General features: G+C 36.0%; 1 long non-coding RNA gene across 1 annotated transcript in view; it reads right to left on the bottom strand.

Moving 5' to 3' along the window:
• The window catches only part of LOC140686481 (uncharacterized), a 94,376-nt gene extending 67,019 nt beyond the window's left edge, over positions 1–27,357 (bottom strand). Inside the window, exons 1-3 of the long non-coding RNA XR_012060335.1 lie at positions 27,241–27,357; positions 14,779–14,886; positions 14,073–14,201 (exon numbers count right to left, since the gene is read on the bottom strand). This is a non-coding gene — a long non-coding RNA (uncharacterized lncRNA). The remainder of the gene's footprint in view (positions 1–14,072; positions 14,202–14,778; positions 14,887–27,240) is intronic.
• Between the last annotated feature and the right edge of the window lie 325 nt (positions 27,358–27,682).

Below are 27,682 nucleotides of genomic sequence, written 5' to 3'. Positions count from 1 at the left end.
TAACTTCTATGGTTTGGTAACCACGACAAGCTGTACTAAACTAGCTTTTCCTGCTGTCCCAGCATCTGATAAAGCCATTTGAACCACTTACCAGTGATTCATAATAAACCAATGTATTCCACATCAAAGATTATCTGTATGTTTTAATATCTAGTTTAGCACAGATGAATGCCAGTCTAGTGTCTTGTTTTTTTCTTTTCAGTTATAGTTACTGTTTCCATTTTTGTATCTGAAATAGTCCGTTATCTATTCTGATCTACTTTTAGAAGTTTTTGAAGACTCATGGTCTTATAAAGGTCCAAAACAGAATTTTAAAGTTACTTGTGTATTACAGCTGAAGTTAAATCAAATATTGTCACTGAGGGACTTTGTGCTTTATTTTTATGCAGCTCTATGATTTTTATATAGATATAAGATTCTAAGAAACTTATTTTTGGTAAAGTATTATGTATCTGGACAATGACCACTAAACCATTTATGTTCTCAATTAGATGTTTGTGAGAGACTGGGATACAAATGAACAGTGGTTAGATCATATATAAAAATAGGACTCTGACCCACAACCAGCTGAGGAAACCAACCCATCATCTACAACAACCAGTCCAGGAGGCCATTTTTCTTTTGTCTGTAAATCAAACGTACAGCAAGTCAGACCACTGTTTCTAAAAAGTAGTCTATATGGCCAAACAATAACCCCTGTAACAGTTGGCTCAAAATGGCCAGGACTTGATTAGTAGTTGACTGTATTCCTAGCATTTGTCCTGTTTCCATCTTAATACCAACCAGAGAGAGCTAAATACGCACCCCTATTCAAACACATGGGATGGGCTCTTCTAGTAAGCCTGCCTACAGCTTCTCCATGCCAGCAGCCTCCAGACAGGGAACACCTGAAGCCTTCTCTTTTCCACCATAAATCTTCCCCACTTCTCTGCCTGCTTTTGAGATTCTGTCAAAATGCAAGTGATAGTGGCTGACTCACTTGCTAGAGCAAGATCTGAATAAATAATCTTTGCCTGTACTAATTTAGTTGTTTTTTTTATTTTTACACTTGTCTAGGCTACATAAAATGAGTTTAGTTTAATACCTTTGATGCAAACTTTTTTATATATCAGACTTTTGCCAAGCACAGACTTATAACAAACTACATAAAGTTCACATCTTCACTCAATGTAAAATTGACAACAGAAGTAAGCAGATAAATAGAAAATATTAATATCATGGATTTGACTTTGAAGATAAAGCCAGACATAGGTTGTTAATGGAATGAAGAGTAATCCACAAAGAGGAAAAATTGTGTAGATAAAAGGCAATAGTACATATATAGTATGCTTTTGATACAAACATTAGCAAATTATTTAGTAAGTATAATAACATGTTTTACTTTCAACTAGTTATTTACAAAAGAATATCTTTTCATTATTATGGCTTTAAAATATTTGTAATATACATTTCTCAATATGCCTTCAGATTTGCATTTATGTTGAAATAGCATATATGTTTCCTTTTGCACTGATGAGATTAAACACTCCCTTGAGCATTATTTAATAGATGTTTCTGCTTCAATTCTCGTATGTTTTTGACATTATTTATGGACCAAAAGGAAGATTTTGATAACTTGGATTTGGCAATTAGTATTTTCCAACTATCTCATATTTAAATAAGACCATTTAATTTTAGTTTTTAATATATACTCTGCAAAATTCTGGGCATGATATTAGATAAAAATTCTTTCTCCTTTTGGGACTAAGATGGGGTATTGGCTACCCAGTGTATTTCTAGATTGCTCAGTTCTTTTTGAAATCCTAACACTAGTCACATGTTAAAATATTGCCCCTTAAAATACATTCTTCATAACAATTTAAACTATATCTAAAATCTTGAACTTATAATTGTGCCAAACTCATAGACTTATTTTTGATTCATAATAAACTGTAGAAAAGCCTAATGTGTGGTCTTCATCAGTGATTACTCCAATTATGTTTTTTTCCATTCTGTTTTTAGTATCTGGACAAATGAGTTATAGCCTCAACTGGGTGATATGACAATTCTAGTGATTTGAAATGTTTCTCTCTTATTTATCTCTTATGATGTACTCTATTGCCCACACTTGGTTACTGGTTACTGAAATTTGGGAATGTGCAGTATGTCTTGGAAACAAAGTGGAGTTGAGAGAGTTAAGGTGGGTTTAAAAAGGCATAGCTGGATCATGAATTTTAAGTAGGATTTTATAAGAGAGAAAACAAGGGAAGAAAATTCATTTTCTAGAAATACAATTTCTAAATATCCACTGACTATTTAGTTATGAAACACATACTAATATTAGAATACATGTATTTTAATTAATTAGTGGTGAAACCTACAAAAAGAGGAATCACTTAGAAGGACTAATCATAGACATCAATCCAAGTAGATAACATGGTGATGAACCCCAGCACTTTTGGAGTGCATCTTTAGAACCAAGTAGCATAACAGTTTCCAAAGACTAAGTATTTTGGACATGGTTGTATTTTAACTATCTTTACCTCAGGATGAGAAGAAGCTAGATAAAAGCATCACCTCACACATATAAAGTCAAAATTCTGAAAATGCCAATCTGAGAAAAAAAAAAGTGAGTCAGAAGAAAACTTACTCAGTAGAGGCAGATAGGCCGGGTACTTCTCTGTCTTAAGCTTTGGATGGAGGTGAAAGGTGAAATTTGAAAAGGCAAAAATAACAATAGTAACAACAACAAACTATTGCAGAATTTTTAAAAAACGCACTAGCTTATTCTCACTTGGGTTTGGAATTTAAATGCTCACTATTTGCGTTTCCTCCTCACACTCCTGCTGGAAAACAACAGCCACAACAATGTGGGAGGACTGTTTTAAATATAAACTATAGTGGACCTTTCTTTGGAAAACCTTCAGGATCCTGGGAAAACAAACGCTAGAAAAGATGAGCTCAGCCCAGGTCTGCTGGTACCTCTCTGAGGAAATACCAATGAAAATTGACTTTAACTGTTTAACTAAAGTTAACAACACTCATGTAACACAAAAATGGCAAGGCACCTTTAGCTAGAGTCAGAAAAATCAGCACATTATTAGGAAAAAATATTAACAAAAGGACCAGACTCTCAGAAACTTCAGCTAAAGGTGTTCTATATTACACAATTAAAAAAATCTATTCTATGTTTAAAGAAAAAAAGTTTGATTTTAAACAATGAAAAAGTAGCAATAACATATAATCTAAAATGTTTGAAAAAGACATGTAGAGTTTCTAGATACATAATATCTTAAATTAAAAATGCAATACCAGAGTTAAATGGTAAATGGGAAATGGCACAGAGAATTAAACTGAAAGGTAAACCAGAAGAAAATATATATGAAATGGAGTAATTATCTGCAAAGAGATGGAAAACATGACAGAGAGACTAAAAATCATGGAGGTGGAATTTCTGGTTGCCCTCCTGCAGAAAAAAATTATAATTTAGACAAAATACATAATGCAGTTGTTTTCATACATTGAAACAATAGGAAGCATAGGACTGAGATCCTTGAAAGAGGGGGAACAGGTAAAGCGAGATCCACATTTACTTCATCATTCCACCTAAAGGCAAATTTTAAAATACAGCATGAGAGGTGGGACACAGTGGACAGTAGTAGTTAAAAAGGTAGAGAAGAAGGAACAAATATAGGAGGTAGTAAGGTTCTTGAAACTGGAGGGACAAGGAATTATAGAAGAAGCTACAGGAAATAGGCTTCAGAAATCTGCATAGCAATTTCACCAAGGTAGGGGCTCAATATGAATTTGTCCTTGTGTAGGACAAGACTCTGTTTGCCCTGGAAGAGAGCACCTGTGGACATGGTGGCTGAAAAGAGATTCTAGAGATGATTTCACTGTGCAAGAGAGATAGATACTGGAGTTCTTGTCCAGCAATAGCCTAGAAACATCAGTGAACAACATCAGAATTTGGCTAAGACACCAGGAAGGTTATATTTTAGGAGTAGGGACCATGCCCCAGGAGTAAAGAAAACATTCTAGAACAAAAGGCAAAACAGAAAAAATTTCACAGTAATGAATACCAAGCTAAGCCTTAGTAAGATCCAAGTGATCTTACAGAAATGTAATGGCCTGCCAGAACAAAAGTCAACATTCTCTAGAAGGAGTTAACAAAATCCAGAGTCACTAAGTTGTATCATCTAAAGTATCGAGTATAAAATAAAACAGAACAAATTATGAGATGTGTGAAGAAACACAATATAATACCTAATAAAAAGAAAAAAATAGAAATAGACCAACAAATGACCCAACTTTTGGAATTTGCAAATACATTAAAACAATATATTAAAGGATTTTATGGAAATGTGGACAGAATTAGAAAAGAGAAAAATTTAGAGAAATGGATTCTCAAAAATAAAAACAAATATAATTGCACAAGTGGAAAATTTTATATCTGAGATAAAAAAGATTATTGGAAGCATACAACAGCACATTTGACAAAGAAAAAGAATCATAAAATCAAAGAAATGCGTGGGTAGAATAAGGTTAAAACTTTTTCTAAATTGAAGTCTAAAGGTGATAATAGAGATAATAGGAGAGAAGTGACAACCAAAGAAATAATGTCAGATATTTTTACAAAATTATTGATATACACAAATATTCACACCAAATATTTTATAGACACATTGGTAAAACTTATTTTAAAAACTTAAAAAATAATCAGAAACAAAAGAGAAAAGTTATTGTGGGTAAAAGTTGAATTCTCAAGGTCACAAAATGAATTCAGAGAGTGGGGTAATCAAAATACTGTAGAAAAATCTCAATAAAATTAACTTTTGTATCAACTAAAGCTATTTTTAAAAAACAAGGATGAAATAAAATGAATACTTTATAACCAAGAGGACTTTGCTATGTGAAATCCTTAAAAATTTACTCTGATAAGAAACTCATTTCAGAAGGAAGATTGAGGAAAAAGAAGAAACAGTGAGTAAATACAATGGTAAATATGAGGGTATATCTAAAGAAGTATTTGGTACATTAAAAATCACTTAATGTATAGTTTTTGTGACCTGGGAATTATAGGGAAATGTGGTTGGCATTATTGTAGCTTATGATCCTTATATTTATTGAGCAGAGAGAAAAATTATTGATTTAAAAAAGCACTGTAAGGCTAACATCACAGGTTAACATTTCAATGGTAACTACTTAAGGAATGGAAAGAAAATATGTATCTTCCAACTAGTAAAAATGAGAACTAATGATCAGAGTGTAAGAAGGTAAGTCAGTTTGAAAGTATTCAATAATTGAGAAGACACCTAGAGAAATAGGGTATCAGATAGAAATCAGAAAACAAGATGATAAATAGTTATAAAGTAAACATAAATCTACGTGGATTTAGCTCTCAATTTAAAAGGCATAGATTAACAGACTAGTGAACACACACACACACACACACACACAATCTCCAAAAATGTTATTATCAAGAGACATTCTGAACCAGAAAGTAGAGAGAGGTTTAAAATAAAATCATGAAAAATGCACTAGAAAGTGTTAATTATTAATCATGCTTTAGTATCTATTTTGTTTCATATATATATTGCCATCTAGATTTTAAGGCAACAGGTGATAATAGAAAGACTGTATTCGTATCCTGGCAAAAGTTTTAATTCATTGGAAAGATACAGCTATTACATATTTCAGAAACCTAATAAGGAAGCTTCAAAATAGATAAAATAAATAACAGAAAATTACAACAAGAAAGTGATAAATCCATTATCATACTGGAATACTTTTATACACATCTCAGTGATTTATCAAGCAGCAACATATTTATTAAAGATATAGAAGATGTAAAAAAATTACAGTATGTGATCTAACTGACATATATAGAACATTCTGCCAACTATTAGAGAATATAGATTTTAAGTATGTATAAGTTAGTTATGGAATTGAGTATAAATCATGTATCAAAATGTGAGCCAACAAATCCCAAGGAACGGACTCTATACAGACCAAGGTTTGTTTTTTTTTGCCAAAATGCAGTTGTCATAAATCAAAAACCACAAAATGATTAACAAATAAATCTTCATAAAGCTAGATATCATATACTTTGCTAAATAAAATCTGAGTCCTGATGGTGTCAAAATGGAAATTAAATTGCTATAATGAAAATACTACCTATCAACCTTGTGAAATGCTGGTAAAGCAGCAGTTAGAGGGAAATTTACAGTCTAAGATGCATATATTCAGTAACAAGGAAGATTAAACAACAAACTAAGCATATGGCTTAAGCAATTAGAAAATGAGCATCAGTGTACCACACAGAGTAATTAGGAAGAAACCATAAAAAAAGGAAATTAATAAAATAGGAAAACAAGATAAAATAGGATTTGAAAACTCACAAGGGGTGATTCTTTGAAAAGACTAATAAAATTGATATATCTTTAAATTGAATCAAGAAAAACAATTAGCATAAGTAAAATATTAGAACATAAAAGGAACAGAACTTCCATAACAGTAGTCTTTAAAATATAATTTAAAATACATACTTTCCTAGAAAAATGTAAATTATCAAAACTGACTAAAAATATTCCCAATTCCTATAATTATTAAAAATTAATTCAGTAATTTAAATTTTTCCCACAAAGAAAACACAAGGGTGAGCTAGTTTAGAATACATGTTGTACTCTACCAGACAGTTAAGAAATAGTTTTAATCGAGAGACGGAAAAGATGGCGGAGTAGAAGGACGCTCGTAAGTCACCCTCTCCCACAAATACACCAAGACCCACATCTACAGACCCACTCAGCCAACCAGAGCACCTGCGGAACTCCAACAGATCATCGCCCTCTTCAAAAGATAAAGACGCCAAAAATCTGGTAGGAGAAAAGGAAAAAAGAAAGAACAAAAGGCAAAGCAGCGCGGGACGGGTCCCGCGGGGAGGGAGCGGCAAAGGAGGACTGGCGCTCGCTCGCTGGGTCTCCCCTCTCCAACTGAGAGGCCAGCGGGACGGAGGGGGAGCCTCCGAGGCTCGGATCTGTACAGAGCAGCCCTTGTCTGACAGAACTAAGTTAAAGGGGCACAGAGGGTCCCCCCGACAGCCAGCATGGGACGCGGGCCGGCAGCAGCGGGCAGGGCCAGGCTGCACAAGCCGGGCGGAGCACGGGGCCGGCTGCACGGAGGCAGCCCCGGGGGACTGCAAGGGGCTGGGCGCCGTGGTTGTGGGCTCACATGGGCAGAACAACCTGGGCCCTCCATAAAACAGCAAGGTTGATGTGCTCTCGGGGGAAGGGTGCATACCCCCATCTCTGAAAACCCGCGGAAACTTTTCAGGGGAAGAGAGGCGGGGCTCAGGCAGAGCCGCCATATTCTCCGGCGCTTAGCACCCAGGCGGGGGCAGAGGCGAAACCTGCGTCCGCACCGAAGGGCTTAGCAGCCTCAAAGGCCAGACTGAGACGGGCCTACCCCCCGGGGCAGATAATATCCTTCCATCCTGGTCCCCCAGAGAACTTGCTCCACAAAGACAAACAAGGAGCTGGGTCTTGGCTCAGAGCAGGGACGAGGCTGTCCCTCAGTCTTCCCCGAGCCCACCTGCGGAGCGCCGACCAGGGCGGAGCGCACAACCGCACAGAGCAATGGAGCTACCCATGGCGCAAGCAGAGGGAGAGCGGCCCCCCGCCTTTCGGGCAGGAACACAACCCCTGACCGAGGTGCTGGGAGGGGGCACGACCCGCCCTCCTGCCTGGCCAGTCTGCAACATCTGACTGCGGCATCCGGAGGGGCAGTGACCCGCCTGCCCACAGCAGAGGAGAGCTGCACCTGACCCTGTGTTAGGAGGAGGCGTGATCTGCTTGCCAACCGGTGCTGGGAGCAGCACAGAAGAGGGCGCCAACGGAGGGCCTCTGAAAACAAGCTGAGCTTCCAAAACAGGACGAAGACAGACTTCACAGTAAAAGCACACAGACTCTAGGAGAACACCGACAACCCCCTTTTTTTTTTTTAAATCTGTTTTTACCTGTTCTATTTTCTATTACTCTCTTAATTTTTACTTCTTAATTCATTTCTATTTCTCTTGGGTTTTGATGTCCTGTTATTGATTAGACACAGGTTTCAAATACATCTATTCATCCCCCCCCTTTTTTTTTTAAAGGTTTTAAAAGGATGTCTCAACCTGATTAATACTCTGCTTCAACTCGCTCTTCTATTATTCATTATACACTGTTTTCAAACCCTCTTTCTCTCTTCTTTTAAAATTCTTTCTCTCTCATTTTTTTCTTTTTGTTCTTAAGTTCTATTCCTAAATAGGCATTAGATAGATAAAATCCTTAAGATACAAAATAGACAACTGATACTCCATAAACCACAGTGCCAGAGAGGTATGAGCAAGATGAAGAAGCAGAGAAACCTTTCCCAATTAAAGGAACAAGAGGAATCCCCTGAAAGAAAGATCAATGAAATAGACATCGATAGCCTACTAGATCAAGATTTCAAAAAAGGAGTGATCAAATTGCTGAAGGAATTAAAAGAGACAGTGTTTAGAGATATAAAATATGTCAAAAATGAAACTGAAGCTATAAAGAAGAGCGAAGCAGAATGGGTAAACTCATTGACAAAGATGAGGAATGATCTAATAGCTGTGCAAAGCTGACTAGTTAATGCAGAGGAACGAATTAGTGATCTACAAGACAGGGCAATAGAAAGCACCCATTCAGAAGAACTACAAGATAAGCAAATAAAAAATAATGATAATAGCATAAGGGACCTATGGGATAATACAAAGCGTCCCAATCTTCACATAATAGGGGTCCCAGAAGGGGAAGAAGGATCAAAGGGACTGAAAAGGTTTTTGAAGAAATCATGACTGAAAACTTCCCAAACTTAAAGAAGGAATCAGATATCCAAGTACAGGAAGCTCAGAGGGTCCCAAACAGGAAGAATCCAAATAGACCCACACCAAGACATATCATAATCAAGATGGCCAGAGTCAAGGATAAAGAAATGATTCTAAAGGCAGCAAGAGAATAGCAAAGAGTAAGTTACAAGGGGACCCCCATAAGGCTCTCAGCTGATTTCTCTACACAAACACTACAGGCCAGAAGGGAGTGGCAAGATATATTCAAAGCCCTGAATGAGAAAAAGATGCAGCCTAGGATACTTTATCCAGCAAGGCTATCCTTTAGGATAGAAGGAGAAATAAAGAGTTTCACAGACAAAAAAAAGCTGCAGGAGTTTAGCAACACTAAACCCATGCTAAAAGAAATATTGAAAGGGCTATTCTAAATAGAAAAGCAGCAGGATGCTACAGAAATGAGAAACTCACAACTGGAAAGGTGATAACTCATGAATTACAAATAAAGAAAACACGAAATTATAAAAGAAGACATACAAATCACTGACAGTGGGAGAGGGAGGCAGGGAAATAAAGAATTTTTTTTCTTTCTTTTTTAAATTTTTTTAACAGTAGGATGGGTTTGAGATCATGTTATTATCAGTTTAATAAAAACAGTTATAGTAATAGGTTAATAGATTTACAAAAAAGGGTAACCACAAGTCAAAAATTTACAAGGGAGTCACAAAAATTAAATAAAATCCATGATAATACAAAGGAAAATTACCAAGCCACAAAAGGAAGAAAGGAACAAAGAGGATATACCAATTCAACTGCAAAGATAAGTTCAAAATGGCAATAAACACACATCTATCATTAATTACTGTAAATGTTAATGGACTAAATGCTCCAGTCAAAAGACATAGAGTGGCAGACTGGATAATAAAGCAAGAACCTTCAATATGCTGCATACAAAAGACCCACTTTAGGGAGAAGGACACATATAGATAGACTGAGAGTGAAAGGATGAAAAAGGATATTCCCTGCAAATGGAAAAGCCAAAAAAGCAGGTGTTGCAGTACTGATTTCAGACAAAATAGACTTTAAAACAAAGGCCATAAAGAAAGATAAAGAGGGACATTTTATAATGATTAAAGGAGTGATACAAGATGAAGATATTACACTCGTTAATATATATGCACCCAATATAGGAGCATCTAAGTACATACAAGAATTACTAACAGAGATAAAGGGAGATATTGATGGGAATACAATCATAGCTGGAGATTTTAACACTGCATTAACATCACTAGACAGATCTTCCAGATAGAAAATAAACAAGGCAACAGAGAAATTAAATACTACAATAGAAAAACTAGATTTGGTGGATATTTTCAGAGCATTACACCCCCAAAAAATAGAATATACATTCTTTTCAAGTGCACATGGAACATTTTCCAGGATCGATCATGTACTTGGACACAAAAGAAACCTCAACAAATTTAAGATAGAAATTATCTCAAGCATCTTTACTGACCACAATGCCATGAAACTGGAAATCAACAACAGAGAAACAAAGGAGAAAAAAAGAAAAGCATGGAGATTAAACAATATGTTATTGAAAAAACAATGGATCAATGAGGAAATCAAAGCTGAAATTAAAAAATACCTTGAGACAAATGATAATGAAAGCACAACCACTCAAAACCTATGGGACACAGCAAAGGCAGTAGTAAGAGGGAAGTTTATAGCGATACAGGCCTCCCTCAAAAAAGAAGAACAATCTCAAATAAACAAGTTAACCCACCACCTGAATCAATTAGAAACAGAACAACAAAAAGCCCCAAAAAGCAGCAGAAGGAAGGAAATAATAAAGATCAGAGAGGAATTAAATACAATAGAGATTAACAAGACCATAGAAAAAAATCAACCAAACCTAAAGCTGTTTTTTTGAAAAAGTAAATAAAATCGACAAACCTCTGGCCAAACTCACAAAGAAGAAAAAAGAGAGAGCACAAATTAGCAAAATAAGAAAGGAAAATGGAGAAATTACAACAAACAAAATAGAAATACAGAATATCATATGAGAATATTATGAAAAACTATATGGAACCAAACTGGATAACCTAGAGGAGATGGACAAGTTTCTGGAAACATACTGTCCACCAAAACTGAATCAAGAAGAAACTGAACACTTGAACAATCCGATCACTAGAAAGGAAATAGAAATAGCAATTAAAAACCTCCCTACAAATAAAAGTCCAGGACCGGACGGCTTCACTGGGGAATTCTACCAAACATACAAAGAAGAACTCATACCAGTCTTTCTCAAACTCTTCCAGACGATTGAAAAGGAGGGAATACTCCCAAACTCATTCTATGAAGCCACCATCACCCTGATACCAAAACCAGGCAAAGACACTACAAAAAAAGAGAATTATAGGCCAATATCACTGATGAACATAGACGCCAAAATCCTCACCAAAATTTTAGCAAATAGAATCCAACAACACATAAAAGAGATTATACATCATGACCAAGTGGGGTTCATCCCAGGGACACAAGGCTGTTTCAACATACGCAAATCAATCAATGTAATACATCACATCAACAAGAGAAAGGACAAAAACCACAGGATCATCTCAATCGATGCAGAAAAAGCATTTGATAAAATTCAACACCCATTTATGATAAAAACTCTCACCAAAGTGGGTATAGAGGGAACATATCTCAACAAAATAAAAGCTATATATGACAAACCTACAGCCAGCATAGTTCTCAACGGTGAAAAACTCAAAAGCTTCCCACTAAAATCTGGGACAAGACAAGGATGCCCACTATCACCACTCCTATTCAACATAGTCCTGGAAGTCCTAGCCACAGCAATCAGGCAAGAGAAAGAAATAAAAGGGATCCAAATTGGAAAAGAAGAGGTAAAAGTGTCATTATATGCTGATGACATGTTACTATATATAGAAAACCCTAAAAGGTCCACACAAAAGCTACTAGAGCTGATTGAAGAATTCAGCAAGGTAGCAGGTTACAAAATTAACGTTCAAAAATCAGTTGCATTTCTTTACACTAATGATAAATCAACAGAAAAAGAAAGTAAAGAAGCAATCCCCTTTAAAATAGCACCCAAGGTAATAAAATATCTGGGAATAAATCTAACGAGGGAGGTGAAAGAATTATACACAGAAAACTATAAACCATTGATGAAGGAAATTAAAGAAGACTTTAAAAAATGGAAAGATACTCCATGCTCTTGGATTGGAAGAATCAATATTGTTAAAATGGTCACACTGCCCAAGGCAATCTACAGATTTAATGCAATCCCTATCCAATTACCCAGGACATATTTCACAGAATTAGAACAAATCATAATAAAATTTATATAGAACCATCAAAGACCTAGAATTGCCAAAGCATTACTGAAGAGAAGGAAAGAGGCTGGAGGAATAACTCTCCCAGACTTCAGAAAATACTATAGAGCTACAGTCATCAAGACAGCATGGTATTGGTACCAAAACAGACATATGGACCAATGGAACAGAATAGAGAGCCCAGAAATGAACCCACAAACCTTTAGTCAACTCATCTTCGACAAAGGAGGCAAGAATATACAATGGAATAAAGACAGTCTCTTCAGCAAATGGTGTTGGGAAAACTGGACAGCAGCATATAAAACAATGAAGCTAGAACACACCCTTACACCATATACAAAAATCAACTCAAAATGGATTAAAGACTTAAACATAAGACAAGATACAATAAACCTCCTAGAGGAAAACATAGGCAAAACATTATCTGACATACATTTCAAATATTTTCTCCTAGAAGAAATAAAAGCAAGAATAAACAAATGGGACTTAATGAAACTTACAAGCTTCTGCACAGCAAAGGAAACCAGAAATAAAACAAGAAGAAAACCTACGGAATGGGAGAAAATTTTTGCAAGTGAAACCGACAAAGGCTTGATCTCCAAAATATATAAGCAGCTTATACAACTCAATAAGAAAAAAATAAACAACCCAATCCAAAAATGGGCAGAAGACCTAAACAAGCAACTCTCCAAGGAAGACATATAAGTGATCAAAAAGCACATGAAAAAATGTTCAATATCACTAATTATCAGAGAAATGCAAATCAAAACTACAATGAGGTATCACCTCACACCAGTCAGAATGGCCGTCATTCAAAAATCCAAAAATGACAAATGCTGGAGAGGCTGTGGAGAAAGGGGAACCCTCCTACACTGCTGGTGGGAATGCAGTTTGGTGTAGCCACTATGGAAAACAGTGTGGAGATTCCTCAAAAGACTAAGAACAGACTTACCATATCACCCAGGAATCCCACTCCTGGACTTGTATACAGAAGGAAATCTACTTCAGGATGACACCTGCACCCCAATGTTCATAGCAGCACTATTTACAATAGCCAAAACATGGAAACAGCCTAAATGTCCATCAACAGGTGACTGGATAAAGAAGATGTGGTATATTTATACAATGGAATACTACTCAGCTATAAAAACCTACAGCATAATGCCATTTGCAGCAACATGGATGCTCCTAGAGAATGTCATTCTAAGTGAAGTAAGCCAGAAAGAGAAAGAAGAATACCATATGAGATCGCTCATATGTGGAATCTATAAAACAAAAATAAAAATAAACAAACAAACAAAAACAAAGCATAAATACAGGACAGAAATAGACTCACAGACAGAGAATACAGACTTGTGGTTACCAGGGGGGTGGAGGGTGGGAAGGGATAGACTGGGATTTCAAAATTGTAGAATAGATAAACAAGATTACACTGTATAGCACAGGGAAATATACACAAAATGTTATGATAACTCACAGAGAAAAAAATGTGACAATGAGTGTGTATATGTCCATGAATGACTGAAAAATTGTGCTGAACACTGGAATTTGACACAACATTGTAAAATGATTATAAATCAATAAAAAATGTTAAAAAAAGAAATAGTTTTAATCTTTAACAAACTCATCAAGAGTAGAAAAGTAGAGGGAGTAGAGAAAGAGGGAAATAAAATTTTTTAATGCTAGTATAAATTTATTTCCAAAACCAGATGTAAAAATTCCCCCAAATCTTTGTGATTGGAATAATAAACATTTATTATCTATTTCTGTGGCTCAGGAATCTCAGCTGCTTATCTGTAAGGTTCGGGCTCAGGATCTCTCTCTAGGCTATAATCAAGGTGTCTGAAAGGGGCTACAATCACTTCAGGACTTACCTGACTTACCTGGAGGATTATCCATTTCCAAGTTCATTCACGTGGCTCTTGGCAGGTGGTGAGTACTCACTGGTGTTGGAGGAAGACATGATTCCTTGCTGCACCGTTCTCTGCACAGGGCTGCTCACCACAAAGTATCTGAGAGAGAAGTGTGCATGAGAGTAACCAAGATGGAAGTCACAGTATTTCTAGAACCTGATATTGAAAGCGGCATCCCATCCCTTCTGCAATAATCTGTCCACATCACAGAGAAGGATTACACGAATGTGTGAATACCAGGAGGCAGGGATCCAAGGAAGACTGTTTTAAAGGCTGCCCACCATACAAGGTTAGGAAATTGAGAGGACTGCAGACAATTTCATGAACATAGATGCAGAAATCCTTAGTAGAAGAATAGGAATTAGATTGCATCAGTGATTTAAGATAAAATTACATCCTTACCCAATTGGGCTTGTCCAGGAATACAAAGGTTGTTTAAGATTAGGGGAAAACAAAAAATGATTACATTATACTGTGCTAAATAAATATAAACAAAAGGTGGAAAAATGACTACATCAGTAGGTGCAGAAAATAATCCTATGATAAAATTCTACATCCATTCATGAGAAAAGTAGCAAATTATGACAAAGAGAGAACTTCCATAACCTTATAAACAATGTGAGCCCAAAATTTACAGGAAACATTATATTAAATGAGGAAGTATAAAAATCATTACCTGTAAAATCAAGAAATGGACATTACCATTGACTTATATTCATAAATTGGATATTTATCCAGCATTTTCCTGGAGGTCTTAGCCAACTTAGTAAGACAATAAAAATAACTGAAAAATATAAGAATAGGAAAATAAGAAAAAAGTTAACATTGCCATAGTATATGATTGTCTATGTATACACATAACTACTGAGTAACTTCATAATTAAAAGTTTAGTAATTTTGTTGAATACTAGTTAAATGCAAAAATTGCATTTTCCACACCAGAAGTAACTCATAAATATAAGAAAAAATAAGATATTCATTATGGAACAAATACCATTACTAAATAGGAATTAATTTAAAAATAACACATATGAGCTCTACAGCAAAAAGTGTACCTATGATAAGGATTATAGACAATTATCTATCTATATAGACAGTCATTACATACAAAAATAGAGCAACAAGAAAATACAAATGTTAAGGAAAATTACATCATTTAATATGAAAACATTCCACTTTCTCTCTGTTATTTTATAACATGAATATTAAGCTATCTTGCTTAGTAAAATAAAATTTAAAAACCTAGTCAGTTGAAGAGATACATTGGAGACTTTAAAATGAAAAACAAGAACTGTTTTGAATATCTATCTAAAATATAATAAAATATTTTTTGAAATCTGCTTGTTAGAAATTTGTGAAGAACGAAATCTTGTACTACAAACATAACTGTAGGACATCATGGCAACTCCGTAGCAAACATGCTAAATTAAAGTAATACTGGTTCATTTTACTCTTGGGATTCAATTGCCATAGAAGTTTCTTGTGTGGTATGACAACTATAAGAAATAAAGAAGAAAATCTGGAATTACATTTTCATGCTCCATTCAACTGAAGAAGTTAATCACCTCTTCTGAATTTGGGTCCGTATTTTGTATCCTCTACTTTTCATTTGTCTTGCTAATCGACCTACATAATACATTGTCACAGACCAAAAAAAAAAAAAAAAAAAAAAGGCAGCAGTGTTTTGTGAACTGAAACGGAAGAGATTTACACTGTTACTTGTTCAGAAGTGTGTGCACAAAATGATTTAACTAAGGATTTGTGCATAGATGTGTAATAGATTGACTACACTTTTAAGGTAACAATTCAAGTCATACAAACAAAAAAGAAATTGGATTTTTAGATTTATAATTATATTATGGAGAAAACTAATGAAATTAAATAAGGTGGAATTTTTGAATTGATGTTTTTTAAATTTTGATTTCTCCTTTTTTTTTCTTTGTAAGGATTTTTTTTTCTTTAACTGTATGACTGAAAGACAGCAATATTATTAAAGCACAGATCTTAATGAGTGTTAATGAAGCAGGAACAAGTATCTTCTGATAGATTCAGACATCTCTGTTGAGGATTTTTTTTTTGCAGGGGATTAGTGCCAGTTACGCTTTCTTCACACTGATAATAAATTAAGATTATATATTACTTCTCTTTGATTTTCCCTGCCATATTATGATAATTGTTATTATGCTAATTGGCAAATTGTATGTTTGTTCACCAGTTTAATTTACTTTGATTTTTTAAAGTACGGGAACAAATTAGCATGGCATATGACACAAAATCACCATAGCAGCGTAATAAGCAAAGAAAAAAAAGAATATGCACATATTGAAGTTACTTGGAAGACAATTCTATTTTATTTTTTGAGATTCAGGATGTTGATTTATCTACTCTTGGTGAAAATTTCCATTAAAATAGGCAATATAGTAGACCCTTCTGAAGTTTGAAATTATACTGACCATTACTGTGATAAAGGTGAATTATTTTCTATTCTGTGGAGGATTTCCTGCATGTTTAAAATTGAAAATGTATGCCACAAGAGGTTTGTCTGTGCTAACATTCTAGAAACTCCAAACCTTCTTGAATGCAGAATGTGTCTGCAGATTATTTATTCAAGGTAGATTAATCAAACACTATGTTAGTGTTTTATGTACAAGAGTAAAAACCATTAAAAATCCTGTAGAATAAATTTTTTGTTTTTTTATTAAAACTAAGTTTTAAGAAGAATGAAATCAGACTCTTTTTCATATGCAGAGATAACTGGCATGTAGTAGGCATGCAATTAATGAAAAAAAAAAGAATAAATATCTAAATAGATGAATGGCAACCTAATAACTGTAAATGGTTCTTGCTGTTTTTATTAATTTGCTGTTGCATTAGCAGAGCTAAGTTTCACAATGTATGTAGCGTGACAATCTTAGATTTGCTTTGGGGTAGAATGTGCTGAAAGGGAGATATAATCTTGGGGTGATCAGTCACACATTATATTGGAATGGCATAAAATGATGCACAGAAATAAAACAAGAGTATTGGCAACCCGTCCAGCACATCAGGTGCCAATTCTTTTCCCTTCAGGAAGTCTCTCTTTAGCGAATGTGTAGTCCAGTTCGTATTGGAGTTTGATCTGTGACTGATGAAGGCAGCTCATATCCTGATGCCAACATAATCATTTAGAAAGGAAGGAGATCTGTTGTCATATAGACCCATAACAAAACCTGATGTTTACACAAAGACCCTTGGCACAGTCCACCAATCCTTGAAGCCAAGCAACCTCTGCAATAAAGTGGCTTAAGAGAGGAAGAGAGATTGGGATGCTTTGTATTCTTTTGTTTGGTTTGATCAAGCTGGTGTCTAAGAGGTAACTAATACCCTCAGAGGCACAAATGGCCTCCAAGCGCAGATTGAATTTAGGTTTTTGTAGCTGATGTCAATTCTCCTGAGAATTTATTCATTAAAAATAGTTTTTTTTTTCCCTTTCACATAGTAAGATATTGCAGACCTGGCCTCCTAAACCCTCATGTTTGGATCTCCTCCAGAAAAGAGAAGACCCATACATGACTTATGACTTACATAAAGCCTGAATTGTCTTCTTTTTGTGAAGGGGTTAATGAGTGTTAACAGAGAGTCATCTAAATCCTTTTGCTGGGAGAATTAAATATTTTAGTTAGGCCATTTCAAAAGGAATTTCCATGGGTTTCTCAACATAGTTTTATTAACCTATATACTGAATTGAGGCATGTCCCTGCAAACTTCACGTCCACTTGGAACCTGTGAATGTGACCTTATCTGGAAGTAGGGTCTTGACAAATGTAATCAAGTTAAGATTAGAATAGGCCCTAAATCCAGTGTGAATTGTGTCCTTATAAGAGGAGAGAAATTTGGATACAGAATCACCAACACCCAAGAAGGAAGGCAGTGTAAAATGGAGACAGACTGGAAAACCAAAGATTGCTGATAATTAACAGAAGCTGGGAGAAACAAAAGAAGAATCACCGCCCACTCCATCCCTAGCCTTCAGAGAGAACATAGCCTTGCTGACACTTGATTTGAACTTCCAGGTTCCAGAACTGTGAGACAAAGATTTTTGATTTTTTTAAGCCTCCAATTTTTACTAAGGAAACAAATTCAGATTTTGGTACTGGGAAGCTGGGTACTACTGTACCAAGTACCCAAATGTGGAGGCCTCAGATGGAAATGAGAAATATGCTATTGGAAGCCAAAGGAAAGGCCATCCTTGTTGGAAAATGGCATAAAACTTGGCTGGATTGTTTTCTGCTGTTGAATGGAAGATAAAACTTGTAAGCAATTAACTTGGATATTTAGCTGAGGAGATTTCTAAGCCAGGTTTAGATGGTACAGCCTGATTTCTCCTCTCTGCTTATAGTATATTCTGAAAGGAAGGAGATAAACTGAGTAATGAACTGTTCAGTGAAAAGGAACCAGCACTTGATGATTTGGAAAATTCTCAGCCCATCCAGATAGTATACCCTGGTAACAGGGCCAAGTGTGTAGTTGAAAAACTATTTACTAAGGTAGCAGTTAAGCATGTGATTAGGCATGTGATTTATGGATCCAGCAACCAACTCAGCGGAAGCCAGGAATAAAGATGGAATTATCCAGAAAGGATCTATGGAGAATCTCAGTGTCTAATGGCATGGATCGCCTCAAAATTCACAGAAAACAAATAGGATTTTGAGAATTTTATACCAGCAGAAACACTGACAGCCTGGACTGAAAGGGACAGATATGGGATTGAAGTCTGTTGTTTTAAGTCACTAGTTATGTTTCAATGTATTACCTCAGTCCTAGGAAACTAATGTAACTTCTAAAAGAAGCAAAACTCCATTGGAAGTTTCATGACTAAGGAAAGAATATGATCTTCTAGAGTGGAGGCGAGATGCCTGAGATTAGCTATGTGTGAATTATTGTCTTGAAAAAAATATCTCTAATGTCTTATATATTAAGAGTTCAAGTAGAAAAGATATGTATCTGTCTATACCCATATCCGTTGCCATTGTCACACTCATAATTATATATCTATATTTATAATTATATCTACATTTGTATCCCTCCATAAAAGAATAAACGCATAACAACATAGGGAAACAGGAACAATGAAATCAAGAGAACAAGATAACTGCAAAAGGTATAAAACAAACAAATGCAGAAAGAGCACAAGGACATTCCATAGGTAGATCCCAGGTAGACACAGTGACTGATAAATGCCCATGGGTGCCATTCAGACAAATGAAATGAATGAAATACATGAGGTACTTATTTATATAAACACATAGGGGTATTTCATTTATACAAAGAAATGTGTTCTCTCAGGATTTTCTTGGAACTATTATTCAAAATGCTTTCTGATTCGATTGAAACTCATCTTTCCATTTTTGACTGAGACAGTGGTATGGTCACATGCTCTGTGTGGTATTTATATAACTCTACAGTTACAGAGTTAAAGCAGCCATAGATGATGCATAAAGGAATGAGCATGGCTGTATTTTTTTTTTTTTTACAGAAAAAAAGTGGCAGGCTAGATTTTGTCCCATAAACCCTAGTTTGCTGATCTCTGCTCTACACGACAACAAAATTAATACTCCTTTTGTTCTCTACCAGAGAGATGTGTAAATGTCTATGCAATATGGTACCTACCATTAAATTAGAAGTCTAGGCTGCACGTATGAAAGTAGCTATCATTTACTAGGTAGGATTTAGACATTCCCACCCTGGTCCTTGTTACACACTGCTGCCCTGATGTACAGTTCTGAACATGCTGGTTTCCTACAGAAACATCTTCATATGATTTCCTGCTAATAATAGAAGTTTGCAGCCTCCCAGCTTCCAGACTTCCTTAAAATTACCTCCCCCTCTGCTCCTTAACACATCTTGTTGAATATAAATACTGCCTCCTTCTCTGTGGTCATTCTTTTCCTTCCACTTTGATATGTCCATATTCACACAGCTAGCGGAAATGGTACTTTTCCTCTTTTTCTAATGAAATTGTTCCTCATCCTCCAAGTCGATGTCTCTCCTGTTAGAACTCCCACAGCATTTGTTTTATTTATACTTTTCTTCTGGCATTTCATTATTATATTCTGCTCTTATTCTTTGTGTAATACATTATCTCTTTTATTATAACAAGATTTTTGAAGATAGGCTGGTATCTGATTCATCCTCATTTGTTCCCAAAGTATCTCATGAGGTGCCAAATAAATACTTTTTCCTTGAATTAATGTATGAGGGAAAACTGTGACATAGCTTTATTTGGAAGATTAGATTCTGTATCATTTTATTTATAGACATATTCTAAACCACCCTATTTTGCCCAGAACTTAAATCATTCTTCCTGAGGCTTTTTTCTTGCTGTAGCTATTTTATACACTATATATATATACACACACACACACACACATATACACACATATGTATGTATATGTGTATATATATATATATACATACATACACACATATTCTTTATATTCTTAAAATATATTTGATTAAATATGGGACTCCTTAAAGAAGAAAGGCTCTGTTTAGAATATAATAAGGGCATATTCAAGAACAGGAAAACTCAAGTCAACAACCTTGGTTTTCATCTTGACTCCATTTATCTGCTGACTGATCATGGGAAAAATTCCTTAAATTCTTAATTTCAGACTTTTAAACTGTAAAATGGGTAATAAAAATGTCTACCTCATAAGGGTTCCGTTAGAACTAAGTGCTTAGCACAGATAAGTCATATCATTGGTATTTCAATTAATTTGGGTTTTGGGATGATTAATAGTGAGTGGCAACCACATACATATATAGAGAGAAAGGAAGAGAATGCTATATATAATTCTAGGTTTGTATACTCATCATTAATGTCACTGTAATAATTTTCACTTTTCAAATAACTTAAGCTAGATTTTCATTTCTATTGGTTTCTGTGCTCCATGGCAACAGCTGTTAACCTCTTCCAGCAGTACCACTGCAGCAAATACTACATATGGTTCCTATGTGTGTCAGTGACAGCATTTCTAAACACATTAACATGTACAGAGGCTATAGTGAGCCAAGCAACGTAAGTATAGCACAAGTTGTAGTAAGTCAGCATTACTGTTTATATCAAGTAAAGCAATTTACAGCAGAATGCAATAAATACTTAAGGATGGAAAAATGATCGGAATCTATTCTTAACAGAGAAACACTAAATTTTCATAGTATTTTTGTCTTTTCCTCTTAAAATAAACCAATATGAGATACTTCTTTGGCTTCATAGTTTCAAAAATTGAAGGAAAATGCTTAAATTCATATTTAACAGATTAGAGTTATCTTATTTCACTTCATAAATATAAATCATTAATAAAGAAAACATCATAGGGCACAGTAAGAAAACCACAGTCCATGCTTAAAGTCTGGAAAATTATTCCATTTTCATGGTATACTTAGGCATTTAATAATTCTTTTCTCCAGTGAATAACACAAACTTTCTATTCCAAATGTGAATCCCTTGAGGATTAGGATTTTGATAGCTGAGTTATTTTCTGGTTTATGAAGCCACTGCCTCTGTGGGAACTCAGAAGCTATAATAACATAAAAAGTCCACAGCTTGGCACAACCCACTACACTATATTCTCAAAACCTGGGACACTCATTAATGTAACATTTAAATATTTTAGTACTAGTTTATTATGTGCCAGTTTAATTGTGAATCAGATTCTCTACCGTATCAAAGTATAAGAAGCGTCTCTAAACATGGTGTAAAGAAATTTTTGTCCATTATTTTTACCAAGCAGCAGAATTTAAATACACAAGTTTTGAAAAGTATTACTCTTGAGCCAGCCAGACAACAGATGCTGCTGTTATAATGCTTCAGGGTCTTCAGTGAAGGAATATCTAGTTAAACGCAGAGGGCAAGACAGTGAATAGCACCGGGGAACCGTGTAGGTCAGGCACCCTGAAGCTAGGTAGTAGGCCAAAACTGAAGGACTGGTGGCGTTTGTATTCCACGGCCTAAATGAACACCTCAAAGGATTCCAGGAATCTATCGTGGACTGAGGTCAAACATAAATGCAGTAACCTGCTTGAAGCCTGCAGTCTTATGAGTCAAGAGACCTCATGTCAAAAATAAATGTCTTGTGATATAAATATTATTTATTTTTTAAAGCCAGTAGATTCAAAATCTACCTGTTTACCTCTGTCATTATTGGCTATTTGCTTCAATGATTCTCAATTGTGTTTATCAACCTGAGGGTCTGCATGGAGTTAAGGCATTTGGTCTTGCAGAATTCTCACTCACCACTTTCAGCTGGATTTTGTATTATAGTGATCCTGATAAATCTTAAGAAACTGAAATTAAAAAAAACTATAAAATAACGTGTGTGTATAAACAGAAAGTTACAGAAGGAATCCCTAAGACATCACTTAGTAAAAGTATTTGCAATTAAATAATGTTAAGGAATCTAAAGCAGTTTATCAATCGTTTCAAAGCATTTGCTATCAAAAATATATAGAATAAGCTTACTTAAGGAATCATGTGATATGATGATGATACTCACTAAACTCTAGGTGTGAATCTTAATGAATTGGAAACAGTGGAGGACATATGCATTTGTCTTATAGTTCTGTTTGCTGTAAGTAATATTTTGGCATTAAGTCACACTCATGGGAGGTAGTGAGAGAGAGAGAGAAAGAGAAAGCAAGCAAGCGAGCTCTGCCAGAGAGAGAAGAGAGAACCGACCATGCAGGGGAAGAAAAAAATATCCTAACGCAAACCAGGAGAATTATGACTCTGCTACAATAGTCACAATGATAGTAAAAGAAGTGCTAAGAGGTCAGGTATTAAAGATTACAAAGCCACACTCTCCATGGGTTTGAGTTTCTTTGTTAAGGACATTCAGAGTTTTATATCAGTACATAAGAGTCTTATGTCAGGGTTTAAGTTAGAAAGTTTTGGAGTTTGACAGACTTTGCTTAAATCTTACTTCTGTCACATACAATTTTGTTTGCTTAGCCAAATTTATTAAACAATTTGAGATTTGGCTTGTTCAGCTGTAAAACCAGAATACTTTTATCTACTTCAAATAATTATTACAAAAATTAAATGAAAAAATATTGGCTGCTCTGGGGACTTTAATATGGTGCTTGGTGTACAATAAATGTTTAATGTTGGTGCTCTTTTTTTCTTTTTCTCTTAACTAATAACAGAACCATACACACGATTCAAGACTCACTTTCACAAGTCCATAGCTGGGACTCTCTTTGTTTTGATTTGGATAATAATCCTACTATGAAGGTGGCAGACCTGTGAATTATCCTTTTGGAATGCTTCTTCTAATGATTTACTTAATATTTCTAGTCATCAGCTGAAACCCCAGTCTCTTTGATGTGAACAGCAGCAGTAAGCCAGTGCTCTCACCATGGAATATTGCTACTTAAATACTTAGCTTTTTATGTATAATCTCATTTGTTGGGTTAATATTAGCCTGATAATGTATAGAAATCTTCTGAATTTTTGTCTTTTTCTCAATTTGTTACTATGCTTAAAAGTGATATATGGGCCATGTATATCATTGTGGAAAATATATAAAAAGTATGTCCTAATTTTTTGCCGTGGAAGAAACTTGAGCCACAGTGATCTGGATGTTCCTCCCAGCTGACCTGAGTGTATTGTGTTCTTATTATTTGAAATTTCAATCTTCATCTAGCTCATGGATTTATTTTGTGTGTATAATTACCATGAAACTTTGTTAATGTCCTGCTGAAATTCTGAAATACTCTATGTATGGGGTCCACTTGATCTGACATTCTAATGTATGAGTCAATAAACGAATTGATACCAGACTAGCATTCTGATATCCAGCCATTACTACTTCCCTTTTGAAATATTTACAGGCTCTTCTTTAAATAATCCATTTGAAGATCTGGCCTAGTTCCAGGTTCACAAGGTTATAAATTTTTCCATTATTTTTGCCCTTTCAAAAATTGAAATATCATTTCCCCCATACTTTTCTTTCACAATTTCCAGCTAGCCATGATTACTCAGAAATTACTACCATTGCCTTTACAATCTCACTACAGCTCTTTGCAGTGACCTGGTAGAATTGTTTCTGTGGTTGGAGATTGAATTCCCTGAAGAACATATAAGTTTTCTTTTACTATCTCCTCAATCATCTTTAGCTTCTGTTCAGATTATACATCTATCTTACTTTTTCTAGGTTGAAGATTCTGCTCTCTGGCAGAGGCAATGGAAGTAAAATTCAGATCTCCTAACTCCCTCTGTCTGCTGAATGTAGTCCAAGCTGTGAAAATATCCTTTCTTTGTTCTTCTCAGTCTAATGTATCTAGCAGCACCTCATCCCCCTCCCTTTCCTACCTTATTTTTTATAAGACAAGACATTCTGGGTAGGTATACTTGGCCCTGGGTATACATCAGACCTCCTTTCACTACAGAATCAATCCTTATGTATAACCAAAGGTGTCTAGCATCTAATTTTAATGCTAATGTATATGGAAATGCGTGCTCTCTGATAACTATTGGAGATGTCGGCTATGTCAAAGAAAATCTTATTTGGACTTTCTTAAATATGGTTTGAATGGATAACTTTGAAAGGACTTGTGCATTTCAACTCTGGTATTTAGAGTTTCCTCAGCAAAACTGTATGACAGAATGTCCAAAAATATTCTAAGAATTCTGAAAGTAAAAATGAATGACCTCTGTCTTGAGTAGTCTTTCCAGGAAAACAGACTGTGAAATGGAGATTTGCATGCCTGTAGTTTACTAGGGGATGTTCTCAGATCAACTCCCACTAAAAAGGGAAGAGACTGGGATGAGGGGAGGTTGTAATGTTCTACAGGAAACTCTGAATCTGAGATGTCCTTGTTTTAGGCAAAGTGATCTAGATTTCATACCCCTGTATTGACTGGACACAAATGACAACTGCCCATGGGAAGAGGAGAGAGCCTCGAGTGTGGCAGTTTCCTTTAGTGGAAGGCAGTTTTGGGAAAGTGAATGCCTTAGCCCTAAGGATTATCTGGGAGGAAAGCCATAGCATTTACTGTAATTCACCCTTTGCACCACTAAGACCCATTTGCTTCATGTAATCAACTGATCCCATCTTTGAAGGGATTCTCAGGAATTCTGATTTTTCCCTATTCCTGGGGAAAGTAACAGGAGAAAGGTTAATAGGACAAATTATAAACCACCCACTGTATTTAGTCTTAGGACTGCAACTGATCTCATCTTTTCTCTACTGCTCATTCTTTGTTTAGAAACTCTGATGGTTTTAGGTGACTTACCTAGTGGGGCGATCCAGACCCTCATCCCTAAAAGTTCTCCACCCTCACTCATCATGCCTTTTTCAGGCTGTATCCACTATATTTGTCAATTTATGATAAAATCTGGGCAGGGGAATACCCATAGAAGACACCATGGATCACCTCCCTGGCAAACATATTCTTTCTTGGCCCCATGGTATAATAGGAACATATCTTCTCCTGACAGTTCTGGTCACAAGGAATGAATTTCAACTCAGACCCTGTATGCAGCAGTCCTTGAAATGTCAGGGTATTATTCTCTGCTCAAGTTCCTTTTAATCTATGCACACTTTACATGGATAAATGATCATAGGTCCCACTGGGGAAGGCATGCAAGGTTATGACCTTGCATGTTTGCCATAGCCTTGCAGGTCCTTGTTCTTGGGGAATCTGGTCTCTCAGGCAATGGGTTCCAAGCCTGACTGGCTAAGGTCTTCTAACTTTTTTGAGGATCAGCTGTTCTAAGCTCCTGGTATTCAACCTTGATTTCTTACAGAATGAGTAACATCTTTGCTGCCTTTCTATTTCGTGCCTAGGGTTGTTCTGTACCTAGTAATCATTTCCATTGCTCTGTGTCTAAGACTCCCCTGGCTACCATCTGACATGGCCACTCAGCCAACACTTAGGCTCAACAATTGTGCCTTTACTTGGCCTCTACTGTGAGGGGACTCAATTCTGTAATAGCATCATCTACTCTCATCCCTGGCCTACAGAGGACAGCCCCTATTGTGATTACCAGTAAAGCTGGTGTGCTCTCCCTAGAGCATTCTTTATTGCTGTAGTAAATGGAGTGTCCTCTGGATTCTCTTACTGATGTTAGTCAGTTTGTGGATTTTCTGACATTATGCTATGTATCTACTCTAGTACATTAGCTTCTCTAAGCCAACGATCTCTTCTTTTACTCTCCATCAAGGCAGTTCTGGCATTTCTGCTTTACACAGGGTAGGTCATCAATCACTGCTGCTTTCAAGAGCCACCCTAGATTTGCATTAGCACAGTTTCCTGGGACCCTATCAGGGCATTAAATCCCATATTGTGGGAGAGTGCTCCCATATTGATAAGGTATCACTTAGCCAGTTTTATATACCACTTTCCTTGATCCAGCACACTTAGGGTCAGTTCCCAAGCATATTCCCTCTACTCTGCTGGTACCTGTTATACAGTTTCTTTTAGGTTATAATCACTTTTCTTTCTTAACATATCTGACATTTTCCTGACCAAATTATATTGCCACTTAATTCTAGTGGTGAATTATTGGTCAAACGGCCAGGATAAAAGATGAGGCTAGAGCCTGAGGGGAGTGGCATATTGTCTGTCAAGGCAGGGGCCTCTGAATCAACTTAATGGAAGGAGGGAATGCTAGTTTAAGCGAGAGAAGTGGGTCACGTCTGTAAGCCCAGAGGGTTCAGAGGAACCCAGACTTTCAAAAACTTTGAGTGCAGTAATCCTGAGGTTCCTATCCCAAACCTGATGGTCTCCCTACTTCCTAGTCAGACTCATTTGATTAGCTTTAGTACCCTTATAACAAAATTTGGGGCAAGATCTTGCATTTTCTCTGTTCTCTGGTTGCTGGATTGTAGTCCCTTTAATAAGCTCCCAAGGGGACCATGTCACCCTCATATTTTACCTTGTGTTGGTGAGTGATCACCTTTTATTGTCCTCCAAAATACATATATATACATATATATCCCTCCAATATAATCACCAATTTCCACAGTTATTATGAGTAACTTTTTCCCCCAAGTCTCACAAACACCTTAGATATTCTATCCGCCAGCGCATTCCTTTATAGGTGTAGCATACCAATTCATCCGCCATGAGAGCGTCCACAGTTTCAACACACCTGCAAGCCAAAGGCAGTCAGTGCTCCTCTGACCAGTGAGCTGGTCTTCGTTGCTAGCTGACTGACTGGAAATCCAGGTTCCAAAAGCCAGTTTAGAATCTGCTTCCTAAGGTAACTCTTGGCACCAAATGTAGGTCAGATTCCCTAGAAATCAGAAACAAGAAGTAGCTGGATTATTGCAGTGTACTCCCAGTAACAACACTTGTGAGAGATTGAGAGAGGCAAGATTGAAATGAGAGAATTTAAACTTTGATACAAAGGAAACAAGCTTCAGCCAATTCCCCTGGGAGCACTGAAGTTGGTATTGTTTTTTTTACAGTGATGTTCTGCATTCAATAGTCAGAGGCAAGCTGCCCTCAAGATAAGGCATATCCTTGGAGGAGGCAACTCTGCTGGCCAGGGAAATTCATAGCTGTGAGCTGTTAGCCTGCAGCTCTCCCAG

The sequence above is a fragment of the Vicugna pacos genome, chromosome 2, assembly GCF_048564905.1.
Source record: "Vicugna pacos chromosome 2, VicPac4, whole genome shotgun sequence".
Lineage (NCBI taxonomy): Eukaryota > Metazoa > Chordata > Mammalia > Artiodactyla > Camelidae > Vicugna > Vicugna pacos.
The sequence above is the reverse complement of the archived record's forward strand: the minus strand, read 5'-3'. Positions and strand labels throughout refer to the sequence as shown.